Raw genomic sequence first — 18,984 nt, forward strand, 5'->3', positions numbered from 1 at the left:
ACTTATTGGCACTACTTTTCAACCTGAGGTTCCCCTTCAATTTCTCTGCTTATGTGTTTTACAGCAAATGGGAAATAGTTCTCGGCAAAGGTGAGTGTATAAAATGATGATTGGGAAAAATGAGAACAGAGCCCAAATTTGATTTGCTGCTTGACTGTAATACATGACAAAGAGACAACTTAGGAAAATCTGTGATGTGAAAGGTTTTAATTTTTTTTCACTGAAAAAAGTTCAACTTTTGCTTTTACAGCCTACATCATAATCCCGAATTTTTTGAAGATGTAGGTTATGGTATATATTGACGTTCTGCCGGGCTAAGACAGAATGATGTATGAACATGCATATGTCGCCTAATATCCCCCGACAAAATATTTTTCAGGAAACTCATGCTTATTTTTCATCGAAATTTTCATATACTTTATATTAAATTATGAACGAAATAGTCCGGAATATTAGAAGAAAAATATTCACGATCTTCCATTGAAATTTGAGTTTTATTAGACAAACATTTTACAGTTTTATACATACAATAACTTTCCTGATAGTAAACACACAGCTTAGTGTTCGATTTTGATTGCATGTTTATAAAGAAAAGGCCAGATTCCTGGTTGACTCGATGACTTGAACAATTTGAAGATAAAAAGGATAAATGGATGCTTTTGTTCAGCATCGATGCTTTGAAAAACAAGGAGCAACAGAATGGCCCAAAGCATCTAAAAGAAAAGGAAAAAAAATAGTGAAAACAAGGCTAAAATGTTTACAGTCCGTATTTCAACCTTGTTTCAGCAATTTTTTCTCCCTTCTTTTCACTTGTATTGTAAGAACTTCAGTTGTTCTTCATGAGTCATAAGAACTTTAGTATGGGTTTCAAATTGAAGCAATTGAAACCCCCGTAAACCAGTTAAATGAGATCCATATTCAGAGGGTCTAGAGACTTGATTATGGAACGTCTTATTGAGAGAAACATTTGACCGTATATTTCCAGCCTGCTCGACAATGAATTGAAAAATAAAAAATATCAAGGATATGGAAAAGTGTGCAAGTAAAGCTTGAAGTTATGCGATCTCAATCCTCCACAGGCCACTTCTTACCAATTCAAACCCACTCGACATTGAATATTCTGGAGACAAATCCAGACCTTTTTCAGGAACGTGTAGAAATTTCATTCCTCAAAATCTCTATCACATTGTTGATAGAGGTTTATTCAACACATTAAGTCAAAGACATTAAATGACCTTTTTGGAATTCGGACAAAATAGATTCACTACCTCTGAGGAAAGAAAATCTCATCGCAGAAATTGTTGCAAATCTTAAAAAAGGCTGGTAAATACAGTGTGATTCATCATTAACAGATTGTATTCTTAAAAAGGGCGGAAAATGTTAGGTTTCATGGCAGACATTATGATTGAGAAGACCTCACTGAGTGCTTCAGATTTTGCGGTCCAAACTTCGAAGAATGTTTTTCCTTTTTCGATGATTTTTGTGAAGTTACAGAGCGTATGAAAATCAATAAAAATTTGAATTCCATAATCTTCACAGACTTAATTAAGTTAATTTAGAACCAATTCCTGACTAGAGTTTGAGCCAAAAATATTTATGAACTTTTAAAATGTGAATGAGGATCATGTGTCTTTAGCTTAGCATTGAATATAAATACGAGAATCAAGATCGTAGATCTTCTGTCGCTCCCTGTAATCCGTAAATTTCTTGACATAGACTCTATGCTACAATCAAGAAAAATCATAACAGCCGAATTAAAAGTAAAAGGAAACCCAAAATCATTCAATAAATCTAACCCCGATTACTATCCAAGTAGGAGATACAAAGTCCGTGTACCATATTTAGTACATCTCGGCTGCTTGGAATGTGGGTAAAACCTGGTATTTAGAAAAAAAAACCATTACTTAAAATAAAAATCAAGACATCCAAATACTCGTTTCTTGACTTCTTTACCCTGTCAAAAATTTGAATTGGCAGAAAAATAAAAAACTGTAATGAGGAGATGCCCCTCTACACACTTAAAAAGTACAAGTAACATTTTAGGTACATGATTATAAATACCTACATGCAAAACACTATCCGTATACTTAGAAAGCCAATAATGAGACAATTGACCATTAAGTCAGCGACAGTAGGTAATCTCAGAGCAGAAACTTAATGTTGAGTACTAAATTACCTACTAAATTTAGATTTTATGAAGATTTACGTAGAAATTTTGAAAAATACTCTGAACAGCTCAGGGATCTGAGATTAAAATCGATATAGCGGAAATTAACCCTTTCCTTGGGCTCATTATTGAAAATTTTCAAAACATTACTACGAAGATTGCACACAGATTTTTTGTGAACAAAAATTCAATTCCTTGGTTGAAGAAAAGGCTGCAGGAAGATACATAATTGTTTCCGGTTTAAATAATTTTCAGCGCTGTACTGCACTGGAGGTTGACTATTCTTAGCACAGAACAATTAGGAAATAAATAAAAGTAAAAAAAAAAAAAAAAAAAAAAAAATGGAAGGCAAAGAACCTTGAACAATTCTTCCAAGACCAGAACACTCCGACAATAACTGAACGATGGGTGAGAATAAACCAATGTGCATTTTCATGAACTGTATGATAGCTTATTTTCATCAAGATGGAACAACTGAGTAGGGAAATTAATACCCTTGCACTAAAAAAGGTAATCAAGCATCTTGCATATACAGTGCAATGCTAAATAATTTTCGTGTCTTGTATATTCACTAACAATGGCAGATAATATATGATAAACTAATCGCCTATGTAGACATGGGAGAAATATTAGAAAATGGTGTAGCATAATAGAAAACGAACTTAGAAGAATTGTCTTCCAATGATCTCGAGATCCTAACACCTACCTTTGGTATGAGCAGCCTTGCCAGGCGTACAAGAATTCTCAAGCTGCGAGTGATGGAGCCGTTGGCTAAATATAGACCAACAACTGTACCAAAAATTTTTGGAATCTAGATTTCTTGCAAGGTGTTAATTTTACATGACACAAGTTGGAGTGCTCATTTCTTCGTACAAACTCGACAGCACAAAAACTAATTTAGTTTAAATATGATAAAATTTCAGTTCCACACAATTCTTAACTGAGGAGAGCAGCAATATACTCTTCAATAGGTACAAAATGCATTTTGGGTACCAATTGCCTACAAAAATAAAACAAATTTTGGATGTAGAAAAAAGAGGGGATAAGAGGTATTGTACTCACACGCTGGAACTAAAATTTCCTAATCACGATAGCTCACAGTAACAGTTAGCCTTTCACAAATGGAATGAAATAATCCTTGAAATGAAGATAATCACCAATTCCTTTCAGCAGGGGAATTTAGAGGTTATGCACGGTTTGTGACTGCAGGTTCTCCCGTCGATAGTAGTGTGCGAGCGCTGCAAGGGAGGGGAGAATCGGTGGCAGGAAGTAGCGGACTTGCTCGACTGAGGCACTATCGTGTTCGCTTGGTTTCAGGTACTTGTTTGACGTTGCGAATATCTGAGAGTTAAGCACCTGGAACCTGCGGATTCCGTCCACCATCCGTTTGAGGTTCTGAAACGAGAAATTAATAACACTCAGAAAACCTAGCTCAGGAAACAGATGAATGCTTTAGATAATGAAGGATTTGAAGCACTCCAGATCAATTCATCTTTCTTAGACAAGATTTGTCTTTTATTTGGGTAAATTCTGATTCTTCAATTGTTTTTACTGCATGCAGTTGTGTATTGAAATGCCTGCTCAGCAAGGTTGCCAGATTGTGAGAAAAGATATGGATGTTTGACATTTTGTTAAATGTAGAAATGCACTGAAATTTCAGCACTGTCTGGCAACAATGCTGTTCAGACCGTGAATCTCAGCAGAGGAGTCCCGATGGGTCACTCATAAATGTGTCTGCAACAGGACAGATATTTTTCTGTGTTATCTTAGTTTTCTCAGCAATTTCCATCGGAATGGAAGCTCAAATTACACAACTTTGAACTTGATTTTTGTAGGTTGTTTTCGTTCAAAAAAATCCAAGAAAATTCCTGTGAGCTGAACAGGGTGTCTACAGCCTCAGCAGGAAAAACTTCCCTGACTTTTGCAGGTTTTCCCTGACTAAAATGTTCTGACTTTCCATGTCGACTACTTTCACTCATGGAACTGAAAATGACAAATTTTTGGCATTGGTTAATTTCACTACAAATGACGAAAACGTAACTTAGGGCATTGAGCTTCGAGCGTAATGAGCTTTTTTTCGATTGTGTGGACAACAGTGAAGTTTTTTCAGATTTCAAAATTCAAGATTTTTCAAATTTCAGATTTCTGCCATAACATTTCAAGGCTTTCCTGATTTCCCTGACCTGATGGAATTTCCAGACAATTCCTGGTTTTCAAGAGCTGAAGACACCCTATTAAGTACACTTGTTACTTCCCATGAGTGAAAGGATTAAAAATTATTGAATAACCTCTACGAGAATCTGGAGAATGATTTAATAAAAAAAAAACCCTCAAAATAATAAACATACGTGGGTTATTAAATAGGCAAATATTGAGAAGAAATGAAAGGTCTTTTCATTTTTATACATTTCATGTATTTTTGGTATTTTGCCACTGCTCAATACTTCAAAAATGATGGGAGGAGGGGTGATTTTAAAAGAATGATTTAATGGACTTACGATGCCTTTGACAGCTTCATCTTCCCCATCGACCCTCTGGACTCTTAAAATATGATAGCAGAAGTCAAGGGCTTCAAATCGGCGTTGCTGTCCTAGAAGGACGATCATTGTGCAGCTAGCAAAGTTGAGACCTTCACCGAAAAGTGACCCAGAAAACGACACAAAAATCATAATTGAAAAGAAAGAAAACCATTGAGAGATTTAGGCACATTCATTTTTTAATGATTACTATCTCCTTGAATTAAACACTCTGGGAAAAGGGGTCTCATCCTGAAAGAGCCATGAGTGAAGTAGAACACCGATTTTTGGAGGGAGGTCATTGAGGACTTTCTTGCATCTCCTTGCATCAAATTATTTGGAGTTATTATTGCAGGAAAATAGAAGGGCATACAACTTGATGAGATTAAAAGTAACGCAGAATGAAAAAATTGAAACACATTGGACAAAGGAGGGATATCGATAAGGGCCTTTTTGGCCCCCTCCTAGAATCTGGAAATTTATGCGGGTTTTCCAAGTTGACTCAATGTAGTTTACGGAAATAATCATGATTTGCCCCATAGGCCACTGGACCCATGTTAAACGGTTGCCTAAACATAGGTCTGCAGGCGTATTTTAGCGAAAATTCGTGTTTCTCTATCACTCCGAGGCTTTTTTGACACCGAGCGCATCGTCTAGCTAAAACGAGCTTTTGATAAGTTATCAAGGGGGCTTTAGGACACACTTTAACCCTGGTTTGGTTTTAGTTAGATGATACGCTCATAGTTAAAAAAAACTTTTTACAACAATCAACGTTTAAGGGACATCCGCAAAAATCTGAGGGAACACGTCTCTCCAACTTTATGCACGCTACGTATATTATCGAGGGCACTTATTGAACCTTGTAAAACCCTTGCAAGGAGATTTTCTTTAAGTATAGCCAAAAAAACCCTTACCACGTAATTTCCTAAGATTTTTGCGGATGTCCCTTAAACGTTGATTTTTGTAGAAGGTTTTTTTAACTATGAGCGCATCATCTAACTAAAACCAAACCAGGGTTAAAATGTGTCCTGAAGCCTCCTTGATAACATATCAAAAACTCGTTTTAGTTAGACGATGTGCTCGGTATCAAAAAAGCCTCAGAGTGATAGAAAAACACGAATTTTCGCTAAAATACGCCTGCAGACCTATGTTTAGGCAACCGTTTAACACGGATCCAGTGGCCTATGGGCCAAATCATGATTATTTCCGTAAACTACATTGAGTCAACTTGGAAAACCTGCATAAATTTCCAGATTCTAGGAGGGGGACAAAAAAGGCCTTTATCAATACCCCTCCTTTGGACACATTTAAGCACTGTCCTGAAACACAGCAACAACGCCTCTCTGATTCTTGTTTTGAAAAGAACAAAGCCGTTCAATATTTCCTATGAATTTTTTACACATTATAATAGGTATAGCGCCATAATTTGGAGGAAATCAATGTTATACTTTTCTTTAAGAGGAATAAAAAGGTGTGAATGAGGGTGAAAGGAAGAATGCAAAACCATTAAACTAAAAACCTTTATGTTATAATACATTTAAGAAAGAAGGCAGAGAATTTACAATTCCTGTTCTTTTAGGTAATCATAGTATTATCTAACGTTAACATATAAAATTAATGCAGTTTGTTAAGTTTTAGTTTTAAGCCACGTAGATAGATACAAGAAACACTTGTAGTAGTTACGATATATTTAAATAAAATTTCTTTTTAAAAAAAAAAAAAAAAAAAAGGAATAAAAAGGGCCCGAGTTAAACAGGGACGCAGTAAGTAACATTTGAAGGGGGGGGGGGGGGGGGAAGAGTTGGGAGTAGTTTCGAATTGAATTAGACATCTTCCTGTTGTAACTTTAATATCAAGACAAGAAAGAGTACTCACTCGACAGTGAATTCCGTCTCTCTGACAGGAATGGAATAAACGAATTGCAGTGCAGACCACAGCCTATGGAATTCCTCCACTCATCGATATTCATGACTCCATTGGTGGGCGGTACTCCCTCCCAGATGGGATCATCGAGGGACCCACGAAGGCGAGACAAGATGATTTTGAATGTCAACAAACCGCAGTACAATCTTTCGCGGGTCAAAAGGTCTCCTTCTTGGCAATCATAGTTTGTTTGAAGAAGGTTAAAAAAAGCAGAAATTAATGATCGCAACCAAAAGACAAGAAAAAACAGCACAGAGAAAAGAGAGCAAAAAATATCTTGATAATATACAGAACCACGCATGAAAAGCAATCTAATACAACTGAATTGCTCCTATTATATTAAAGATCTCATTTGATAAATACAATTGATATTACAATGTTATTTGGATGGATTAAAACTGGAATTACCCTTAATGCATTTGATGTTATCCAATTCTCGCACAGAACAACGAGAATCATTATATCAGTACCCCAGAGTCAAAAGGTACCTAACTCCATTTCAGTCATTTCGAGATATCAGAGAAAAACCGTGCATCAGCCCCATCAATTCCAATGTAAATCGCAACTTTTGAAATTTCGTACCTCATAACCGGAGTAAGATACTGCTTTTTCCGTACACAGAACCGTTATTGAATATTTCCAAAAGGACACTGACTCGATTTTTCGAGAATGTGAGTTGGGTTCCTTTTGACTCTGCGGTAATGATATGATCTAGGATGAATTGATTTGTTAATGATGAAGATGCAAAGTGACTTTCGTCATATCTAACAGTAAGTCGGGGCATAATTTTTTCTTTTTGATAGATTGCCAACTTATGAATTACTCACCTTGGCAGATCCAAGTTTTTCTACATACACGACCACATGAGGAGAATCAAATTTGGCTTCTAGCTTCCGCAAGTAAACTTCTGGTTTCTCACCCTCTGGAAAATAGAGATAATGATTAGAAACTTGTCTTTAAAAAAATCAGGAATCACTTTTCCAACACAAGAGCAAAATACAATAGAGGGCCTCTACAAAGTCTATGAAATAAAGTACTGTGCGGCATGTTTACTGTTAAAAATTTGCTAGGAAAACAAAAAACACAACAAGACGACTAGGAATAAACTCCTGAACAAAATTGAAGTATTTACAATCAACATTGGTTAAACAACAAAATTACAAACGGCATTATTTGAGTTATCTGACTTCTATTTTATTTAATTAAAAATATTTATCCATGTCTCATTCAGGACTTGATTTCGGAACTTTGTATTGTGTGAATTGTAATCTGCAAAAGATTTTAAAGGGAAAACATGCCGCATTTTTACTTAGTAAAAACCTAGTTAAACGAAAGACTAAAGTCTTTCTCTTGGGATCAGATATGAAATTTTTCTCCATGCAAAATTTTAAGCACGCAGTCTCATGAAATTGAAAAAAAAATACAATTCTTTGCTGAAAGAAAAAAATGACAAGGTTCCCCAACAAAATCCCCTTGCTTTTCAGAGTTGGAAGAAATTCTCAAACTTTTCAAGACCCCTCTAAAAATTTGAAATTTTTTAGAGGGGACCTTGGACTAGACGTTGAAAGTTCCATATTTCGAATAATTTTCGGACATTTCAAGATTCAGATGGAGAGAATCTTTACCTACACAAAACGGCCTTGGCAAGATGTTCTGGAATGCAGCAGTATGGGCTAGGTCGCACGTTTCTTCTTGGGAGAGCGCCTGCTCCACGAGCGGACAAAATAGGATTGTGTTGCCGAACTCACGGAAGTTGTGAAACAGTTCCGTCCTGGCATCTGGGTATTGCACTACATCGTTTAATTGAGCATGATAATAACCTAGGACCCCTAAAATAGAAGAGAGATCATTAATTAATTTTCACTCGCCATAACAATACCATGATTAACTGACCATAGCTCATGATAGCTTTGTGAAACCAAAATCAAGGACTTTTCAAGGGATTTAAATGAGTAAAATTATGAAAATTTTAGAGACAGCAGAAAAGAATATTTTTGACAAAGGAGAAATCAAGAAATTGAATGAAAAAGTGAAGCGGAGAACCCTAAATAAGGAAACATCAAAGTTAAATATAAAGAAAGCCGAGATGAGGTTCAAGAAATTCTCATACCATCCGAAATATGCCCCAGCTTTTCGTAGGATTTTTGAGAAGTTCAACATAAAACTAAGCTTCACCAATAGGTTCAATGTTGCTCAACAATTTAGCAAGAAGATTGAAAACAGAAGACCTGATAATGAGGAGAAAGGTATTTACCAAATAAACTGTACAGAGTGCAATAAATTCTACATCGGACAGACCAGCCGTTCACTGAAAGTGAGAGCCCAAGAACATAAAAGATGTGTTAGAAATAGAGAAACAGAGAAATAAGCAGTAGCCCTACACTACTGGGAAGAAGGACACGAAATATCGTTTGAACCGAAACTGCTAAAAAAAGTCACTGAGAAAAATAAACTAGACACATGGGAAAATATTTACATGTACCAAAACAAGAACAACATTTTTAATACGGACCTAACGGGAGTAAATAACAGACTATTCAGAACAATACACTCGAAATGTGACAACGATGGAGGGACGGGAAATAATCCGGGACCGAAATCAGCTGATTGAGATTGACCAGTCGCGCCGATGATGGAGGACAGGAGCCTCTGAAACGCGTCCGCTCCGTCAAAACATTTTATGCAAGTGAGTGTTTTCACAAATTGTTTTTTTAAAAGTTTTAAAATTGTAAATTTTTAAAAAAAAATTTTAAAATTTTAAATTTTACGTACTCTTGTGTAGTGCTTTAAACTCCTTAACCGTTTTCATGCTTCAAAGAATGCCTTAATTTAGGAAGATTACTTTTCTTGCCTCTTTGTTCTCTGCTACATATTCGTAAGAAAGTATTGTGACACTCAGATGACGCTATTTGACACTTCAAAGACTAAATAAACAGAGAGAAACTGATTTTCCAAACAATTGCAAACGAAAAACAAAAAAATCTTTTGATACATTTCCTAGTGAACATTCATAATTGGCTCAAGAATTTACTTTCCAAACTGACAAGTGCATCCATCATTAAGCAAGTGAAATTTTGAGGAGAAAAAGCGTCACTTAAGTCCTTTAAATCAAATCTTCTCCTTCCGAGGAAAGCAAAACCGGGCAAATACTTGGGCAAACCGAGCAGTAGGGTGTGTTAAAAAAGTAATCCACGTTTCTGTCTTATGAGCAAATGGAAACAGCTATCAATTCGCGGTTTGCATGCGCTTAAAGTAGACGTAATTACCAATAAAACAAGACAAAGAATAGCTATCTAGCTTAAAAATTGACCGTGTGACAGGGTTTTGAAAATGATAGGTCGAGGGACATCCTCCAGGCTTTTTAGCTACAAATATGTTTGTCAAGAAAAAAAAAGTTAAATGAGATTTGAGTGTTTCTATTGAAAAAACTTACAAATCTTACGGAAATTGACTTCAAGCTTCTTCATCGGATGACACGGCTGACTCAACATTCACTGTTTTTCGAAGTATTTTCCACCACTTTGAACACAGAGATTCAGCTGTTCTGCTCACTTCACAAGGATCGTCTTTTCAAAGTCTTTTTGACGGTGGGCTTGGAAGAATTTTTGAACAGCAGTTTTGATCTCGACTATGGAATGGCTCTGTCCTGAGTTAAAGAAATTCCTGAGAGGTACACGGTTTGATTCCATAGCCGAGATCAAAACCGCTGTTCAAAAATTCTTCCAAGCCCACCGTCAAGAGGACTTCGAAAAGACGATCCTTGTGAAGTGGGCAGAACGGCTGAAGCTCTGTGTTCAAAAAGGTGGAAAATACTCCGAAAAACAGCAAATGTTGAGTCAGCCGTATCATCCAATGAAGAAGCTTGAAGTCAATTTCCGTTAAGATTTGTATGTTTTTTTTAATGAAAACACTCAACTCGCATTTGACTTTTTTTTCTTGACTAACATATTTGTAGCTAAAAATCCTGGAGGGTGTCCCTTGACCTCGCATTTTCAAAACCCTGTCACTCGGTCAATTTTTAAGCTAGAGAGCTATTATTGGTCTTGTTTTATTGGTAATTACATTAATCTACTTTAAGCGCACGCAAACCGCAAATTAATAGCTGTTTCCGTTCGCTCAAAAAACGAAAACGCACATTACTTTTTGAACACCCTATGTATCTTACTCCACATATTGCAATTTTCTTCCTTCTTTTGCGTTCAATTTGTAGGAAAATCTAATCCTCACTATGTGTCATTCCTTTGATTTGTATTTTCAATGATACGCAAAAGCTGCTCTGAAAATCTGAAGAATATGTATGCATTTGCGTTTGTTTAATAATACATTTCCTCAGACAAAAAGTGAAAATCTAGAGTTGAGTCACAGCATGTTTTCTTTTGATGGCAGATTCACTGGCTCACTCTCTACTTTTGTCTCCATAGGGAACAAAACAAACTTAGAAACAGAGGAAGAATCTATCAGCAGATTAAAAAAGTAGGATGATAACTTGAACAAACCTGGGGATCCATAGTCGTATCGTGAAAGCTTGCATGTTTTGGGCATTGCTTCCATCAAAGTCTTCGTGACCTGAAGAAGGTTTCCTTAGATGAGTAATTTGACGATTTTAAGGAGCTCTTCCATCACTACTGCAATGCCTTGGTAACCTAATAATCTACACATATGGCGCATGTGGCAAGGGCCGACGAAACCTACAACAGAAGCAGATAAGAGTTGAGTGCAAGGATGATAATGACATTGAAATATAAATTAAAGCTTACAAACAGGGAACTCATATAGGAAGATTAAGACATTTTGGTCTTAATTTAATGCATTTATGATAAAATGCAACATAGCGTTTTCTTCCCTTATATTCTTGGATTCTTCAAACCTAACTGTTATTCTTTTTACAGTATCAGAGAAAGAAGTCAGAACTGCAGAAGAAAAATCTCCCAGCTAACAGAGGTTAAGTTAGGGACCTTCTTTTCCAAGAGCAAATTTTTCTTCACATTTGAAAAATGAACGGAGGAAGAAAATACGGATATTTCGGCACAGGTTTGACCCTGAAATCTAAAAAAATTGAAGGAGATATTGGTCCTGAATTTCCGAGACAAAAAATTTTAGGTTGTAGGAAAACACAATTTAGGTGTTTGCAAAAAAATTAAGGAAAATATTCTCCCAGAGGATAAGGTTCCTTCTCACAGATTAAGTCGCATTTATTGTTAGTTATGTTTTGAATTAACATCCTACAAACAGGGTTTCCACAGAATTTAGAAAATTATTTTCCCTGACATTTTCCTGGTTTTTCTGACACATTTCATAACAATTCAAGAACCGCCAAGTGGTTATGCAGACTCAATTTGAAATAGTTTATACACATTTGTTGTTCGAGACTTCAAATCCATTGTAAAAAGCAAAATAATGTGGCTCAACATTTATCCCTAACACATACATCATTTTCCAGACTTTTAAGAATTTCCCAACATTTCTCCATATTCCTTGACTGTGGCCACTCGGTAAAATTTAATTTAATTAGCTTTCAAAATATTGTTGCAAAATATTTTGAAATATATTTTAAATATATTTGATAATATTTTTTTTTGTTTAGGCAACCAAAAGCTCTTCAAAAGCTAAGTAAACGAGACATTACTGAACAAAGTTTTCACAAATTTAGGGACTTAATTTTCCAGCACAAAAGGCACTTATTGAAGCTCTTATTATACACTAACACAGCTGACGCAAAGTTAACACCAAGTTAGAGAATAGTAAAAAGGAGGTTCTTTCTCCCAAGTATTTTACTTTTTCTTGCAAAAGAAACTGGTCTGGGACCAAATGAGGCCTTTGTAGGTACCTTGAATGTGGGGCAAAATGAATTAATGATGGTTCTTCGGAAAAAGATGACTATCTCCTCACCTGTATATTGACTATAAATTGTTGTGTATGCAAGATTCAATTGTTTGCTGCCCCAGAGATAAGCATGGCCCATTTGTGGAGGCTTGTCTCTTTCATGGCATTTCACAAACCTGAAGACATTTTAATTTAAGTTAATGAAACCGGAAAAAGAACAAGAAAAGACATTTTTTGAAACTACAACGAGAAGGCCAAAGAGGATAAGTTTCTAATCTTAAACGGTAAGTAGGTGGAGCTATTGAATATGATTTGAAATTAAAAAGTGTACCTCCATATTGTATCATTTGCACATTTTTGGCACCCTCACCCCTATTTAACACCATAAATCTCTTTGATGGGCCCTCCTAACACACCGTAAATATAAAATTATTCAATGCTTACCTAACACATACATTTTAAAATATTGTGAAAATTTAACACAGAAGATTAGCTAGGTTGTTAGAAAATAAAAAAAAATTAAGTATTCTGCCGTAAGGTTACTTGAGAGTTGCGAAATTTCCCTACCTAAAACATAAATTTTGGAGGTAAGTTGTGCTTTTTTTTTCCTAGAAATTTTCAGATATTTTGATTAAATTGCAAACAAAATTGTCTGAAAATATTCTCAATTATTCCAGTAAAGTTGTTTCTTATTGAAGGAAATAAAGCAACAACAATTTCCTCCTTGGTGTCTGTTTGTTATTTTTTTCTTTTATTTACCAGAAAGCTTTGATTGATCACAGTCCCTAGAATCTAAAACTTTAGAACTAAAAAGCAAAATTTCTGACTTTCGTCAAAGGAGCATGTGAAATCAGAAGAAACCGATTACATTTCTCAGTTAAAGGAAAAAGAATCAATATTCTGCAGCAAAATTCCCTGACTTTTCCAGGTTTTCAGTGACTTTTCATCCTTATTTGTCACCCTGTAAATCAGAGGCTGTCATGACAGAGTTAACACATGCCTGTTAGTTGCCGCAAATTTGGTAAAAAGTCGTAATTAAGCTCCCAAAAAACGTGTAAGGTAATCCTGCCATAGGGAGCTAAAACGTTGTGATTAGCCTCTCGGAACATGGCATCGTATTCGTCCAGTGTCAAATGCTTGCTCGAAAGTTGGTTGAAGAATGCTTGCTCAAAACTTGTTCACTTGTAATAAACCATCCAATTCCTGCAAATAAAAAAAAAAGGAAGTAAATTACACAAAGTAGAAAATATTAATTTAAAAAAAGAGGAAAAAGATTATTTTATACACGATTAGAAGTTCAACAGCTTATGACATTGTTCTTTCATCAAAAATTTAATGTGAAATAAAATGAACACACAATTTTTCAAACTCAGCTAGGATATGAAAAATTAGAGAGTACATTTCAATTTATAAATACTTTATCAATCATTATTAACTAAAAATCATAGTCAGGTGAGGTCAATATAGATACTTTATCAATCATTATTAACTAAAAATCATAGTCAGGTAAGGTTAATTCAGAATTAGGGCTGATTTTTTTAACTGGTGAACGATTGTAATTAAAACAGATTATAATCAGATAGCAACTAGAATCAAACGATTACTATCTAATTTTTGTTATTCTTGCCTGCTGTCCGGGACACATTTCTCAGTTCGTTGATTGAAAAAGCAGAGTTTTTGTCGAGAAGGACAGATAATACATAAGTTGTCCCAAAAGTACTGCACGGTTTTTTTTTTAGGCGAACGAGGTAGCAGATATCAAAATGCGGTTTGTGTAGTCTTAAAGACCGAGCAATTACCAATAAAACAAGACAAATCCGAGCTCTCTAAGTCAAAAAATGACCAAGTTACAGTGTTTTGAAAATGACTTGTAGAGGTGACCCCTACAGGATTTTTAGCTTCTTTTCTGGAAAAAAAAACCAAGAATTAAAGATTCAGGTGGTTTTATTAAATCAATTTTACAGAATCTTACCAAGATTACTAGCATTTACTCTTCTTCACTGGACAACTGGACACTAGTTTCCTTCTCAAAATACCTTCCATCACTTGCCACACAGCGCCGCGACCTTTCTTCCCACTTCTTCAAACATGTTTTTTCGAATTCTTCTTGCCTGGTGTTCTTTAAGAAAGTTTCAATAGCTCTTTTTATCTTGTTGATGGAGTTAAACTTCCTGCCTCTGAAACCCTTTTTCAACGTAAGGAATGACCAAAAATCGCAGGGTGCGAGGTCTGGGCTGATACCATGTTGCCAACTTCAATCGATCGTGACGATTTCTCTGTAGAATGTTTGATTGATCAAATCTTTGTTTTTTTTCCAGAAAAGAGGCTAAAAATCCTGGAGGGGTCACCTCTACAAGTCATTTTCAAAACACTGTAACTTGGTCATTTTTTGACTTAGAGAGCTCGAATTTGTCTTGTTTTATTGGCAATTGCTCGGTCTTTAAGACTACACAAACCGCATTTTGAATTCTGATACCGTTCGTCAAAAAAAAAAAAAAAACAACCAAATCTTTGTTTTTTTTTTCCAGAAAAGAAGCTAACAATCCTGTGGGGGTCACCTCTACAAGTCATTTTCAAAACACTGTAACTTGGTCATTTTTTGACTTAAAGAGCTCGAATTTGTCTTGTTTTATCAGTAATTGCTCGGTCTTTAAGACTACTTAAATCACATTTTGATATCTGCTACCTATCGTCCAAAAAAAAAAAAAAAAAAAAAAAAAAAAAATGTGCAGTACTTTTGGGACAACCAATGTACATCAAGCAAATAATTACACATCGGCTGCAGTTAATAAAGGTTTGCTCTTCCCCCTCATTTTACAGAATATAAAAATGTTGAACACTTACAACAACGCCTGTTATGTCTCCCCCTTCAAATTTACAAATGGCAAGTTCAAGAGATTTCTGCATGTCAGCATTGATGCGTTGCGTAATTAGTTTGCTGAGATCGATCTACCCAACAATTGGACGTGGTGCTGCTTCAACAGTGTTTCATACTGGTTTGCCTGCAGATGTGCCAGCATGTAGGTTTTCATGGCCACACACTCGATACAAAAACGATTGTGTAACAGAATACTGAAAGAGAGATGCACACATTCAACATTAGAGGAAATATCCCAGAAAAGTATACACAACATTTATATATTTTAAATAAAAAACGAACATACCCACAATTGTTTTTCTTTTTTTCAAAGATAAGAATTTGTCAGGCACTCAAAGTAAAAAAAATTTAATAAATAAAAAAAGTTTTGATTATTTTTATCATCAAGTTGATATTAATTCCTGATAGTCGAATGAAGGAAGTTTTCTCCCGTTAAGAAAAAAGCTGCAATGTCGCTGTTTATCATTGCATTCTAGGAGAAAAAAAGTAGCAGCCAGAAGAATGAGTCTTTAGCAACCTTTCTCAGCATTCATTCCTTCTTATCAAAGATTTTTTGTCATCATCACTTATCAGAGATGCAAAATGAAATACAATATTACAAGAAAGTTCACAGATTTCTAAGGAGGAGTGTATGCCACCCGCTAAATTATCTTAAAATAAACTTAAGAGTTTGACTCTCATTTTGTTAAATATAGAGATTTTACTGATTCTACACATTTCATGGCCTACTGAGCCTATTGCAGAAGTTCCACTCTCATGATATTTTACCTTATATGAAATTGCATGCAATTTTGCATCTCTGTTCATTATGGAGCCCATTCAGCAGGCTATCAAGACTTAAGCTGCTTTAAAATATTGCTAGCAGGAAAGGGGAGGGAGAATTTCTCCCGAGTTGTGTCAGGCCTCTCCAATTCGCCAAAACACATGTGATGGTACGAGATAACACCTGAACAGGATTAGACTAGATAACAATCGGCGTGTTTACGTTCATATTTTCCTCGCCCGCCTTGATTGACCTTGAACTCTCCTTGAATTACGCGCGGAACTACCGAAGCGTCGGCCATGATGAATATTGCCGACGATGGAACGACTCCACTAACAAAATGTTTACCTGTGCCGTAGTATCGTTTTTGAAGCGGGAAGCTCAAAAAACCGCAAATTTCTTACGCAGATTGTGAAGTTATGAGTGCATTTTAGACTTTGCCGATGCACTCATTGTGATTTTTGAGGCATTATCTATAAGAAACAACTCTTAGTTTTGCTCTAGCAAAAGTTTGCAACAGGCCCATTGAAAATATTTTAACTCCTTTTATCCATGCACAGGGAAATTAATCAGTGTATTCAAAATAAAACTGTTTTTAAATTGTTTGCTATTCCTGGATCATTGCCAAACTTTGTGAAAATGATTGATATTGCCTTTAAATTTCAGTAGTATAAGAGCAAAACTTAGGAGAAACGTCCATGAAATAACACGCTTTCTTGCTTTCTGTTGTCAATACTTCAAATGATTCAGTTAATTTCAACATTAAAGGGAAAAAGAAGAGGAGAGAAACACTATGATTGAAAAATAAACATTTAAAAATTTATTGCGCAAATGAAAATACAATATTCAACATGAAACAAAAAACAGAAGGAAACAAACAAACAGGCAAAGAAGGAAGAACCACATGAGTGGTTTTACAGGAAAACTGAATATTGACTTTAAAAGTTCTTTGAAAAATCTCGACTATTCACATACAGAATCACAGCAAATTTATTCGTCATAAAATTGAGAATAATCAAAGGTAAGATTACTTAGTAATTGTCAATGAAAATAAAGAGAAATAACAACTAGAATATGTGTACACTAAAGTCACTAATAGTTATTTCGTCAAAACTGAAAAATGGTAATAACAAGGCTTTTCACTGAACCAGATCATTTACAGAAAGTATCACAGCTAATTTGTTCGTCAATAATGAGAAATGGTCACAACAAAACTTCTGAAAAGAAAGAATAAAATACTTGTACATTAAAATCACAGAGAGTTCGTTTGTCAAAACCGACAAATGGCAGAGAGAAAGTTTATAACTAAACCAGATTATTTATATCAGAAATCACAAATAATTGTTTGTCAATAGTGAGAAATAGTCACTGCAAAAATAAAAATTAAAATATTTGAACATATGATTCACACGCAGTTCATTTGTCACGGATGAGAAATGGAAATAGCAACATTCTACCAAACTAGACTGTTTACAAAAAGGACCTATCACAGCTAATTCATTTTCAATAATAGGATATGGCGAGGGTGAAACTTTTTACTAAATCAGGGTCCTTTAAGTATAACATTTCATATTTTCATCATAAAACTGAAAATAATTGAAGTCAAGCATCCAAAACTTGTCCCAAAGGAACACACAAATAAAGAGTAGACTATATCATACATTGAAATCACAGAAAGTTTGTTCATTTGAAATTAAAAGTGGCTACAGCAACGTATTTGTATCATGATTAAATGGTTTATATCGTAGTTAATAATAAATTTTAAGTGTAAAAAAAGCATTTAGAAAGACGCAAAAAAATAACAAAAATTTATCTGCATCAAAAAATGAAAGATAACATCTTTGTTAAAAATAAATTGCACCAAGATTTTACAAGAACATGAAAAAAAAATTTAAGGATACAATGTAGTTGTTGATAAAAAACTATTGGCGATGAGAATAATTTTCTTTCAAAGACTGATACATGGACAAGCGATTATTATCAACATTTAATGGAGTAGCTACAAGTTGATCTAGTACAATTTTTTCTGTATACCAGGACACATGAACTCCACAGCTAATGGAATCAGATTGGAGGTCATGCATAGGTAAGCATACTTTCCAGTCAGCAAGAGGGCTTCCAGAATATTTTGCTAACACTTTAGCCCACTGTCCGATAAATTGGTGATAATGGTGTTTAACAGTATTTGAAGCTGGATCATAAAATTCTATCACTTTACTGTCAGGATAGGCGACTAACAGGAGCCAATGATCTTCTGTTGGGTTGCGTGGGATAATTAATTTTTCATACAGGGGTACATTTAAATTTTGAAAGTTCTCTCGATCGAAATACTTAACCACTTGACTTAAGCATGGATCTACAATCTTAGTGGTTGGGAAATCACTTGCAATTTTGACAAGATATGAATAGATGATACAATCGTACAACCAACCTCTTGAGAAGCGAGGGTCAATTAAAGCAATTTTTTCATTGTCTTCAATGAAAATATTCGAGTCTAATGATTTCATTTGGTACAGTTTGACTGTGTAAGGGCCCTTAACAAACAATGTATCAGTAAAAGTTTCAGGAGGGGAAATTGTCCCTGAAAAATTAGGTAATGGCGGGGTTAGAAGTGACGTTCTAACAGAGGCTCTTTCTGATTCTGGAACAAATAATTTGTGACTTTTCCTGCTGTCACCTTTCTTCTTAAATGTTTGGTACAGTTCAATACTTTGTGTCTGAAGTTTGGTGTTGGGAGGTACAGAGTTATGCTCCATTTCTGGAAGAGGGGTATGTGAAGAGTCACTTGCTATTAGACCTTTGCACTGAGAAACGAGCAATTTTAAGTCTTTTTCGATGTGCGACAGTAAAGGCCGTGTTTTTTCTTCATACAAGAGAAGCTGCAACTCACTAATCTGAGTGTTACAAGACTTTA

At 35.2% G+C, this 18,984-nt stretch overlaps 1 pseudogene; it reads right to left on the reverse strand.

The window, feature by feature from the left end:
• Positions 1 to 475: 475 nt before the first annotated feature.
• Positions 476 to 18,984, reverse strand: part of LOC109040588 (cytoplasmic FMR1-interacting protein-like) — a 37,617-nt pseudogene continuing 19,108 nt past the window's right edge.

This window comes from Bemisia tabaci, chromosome 7 (genome assembly GCF_918797505.1).
Source record: "Bemisia tabaci chromosome 7, PGI_BMITA_v3".
Lineage (NCBI taxonomy): Eukaryota > Metazoa > Arthropoda > Insecta > Hemiptera > Aleyrodidae > Bemisia > Bemisia tabaci.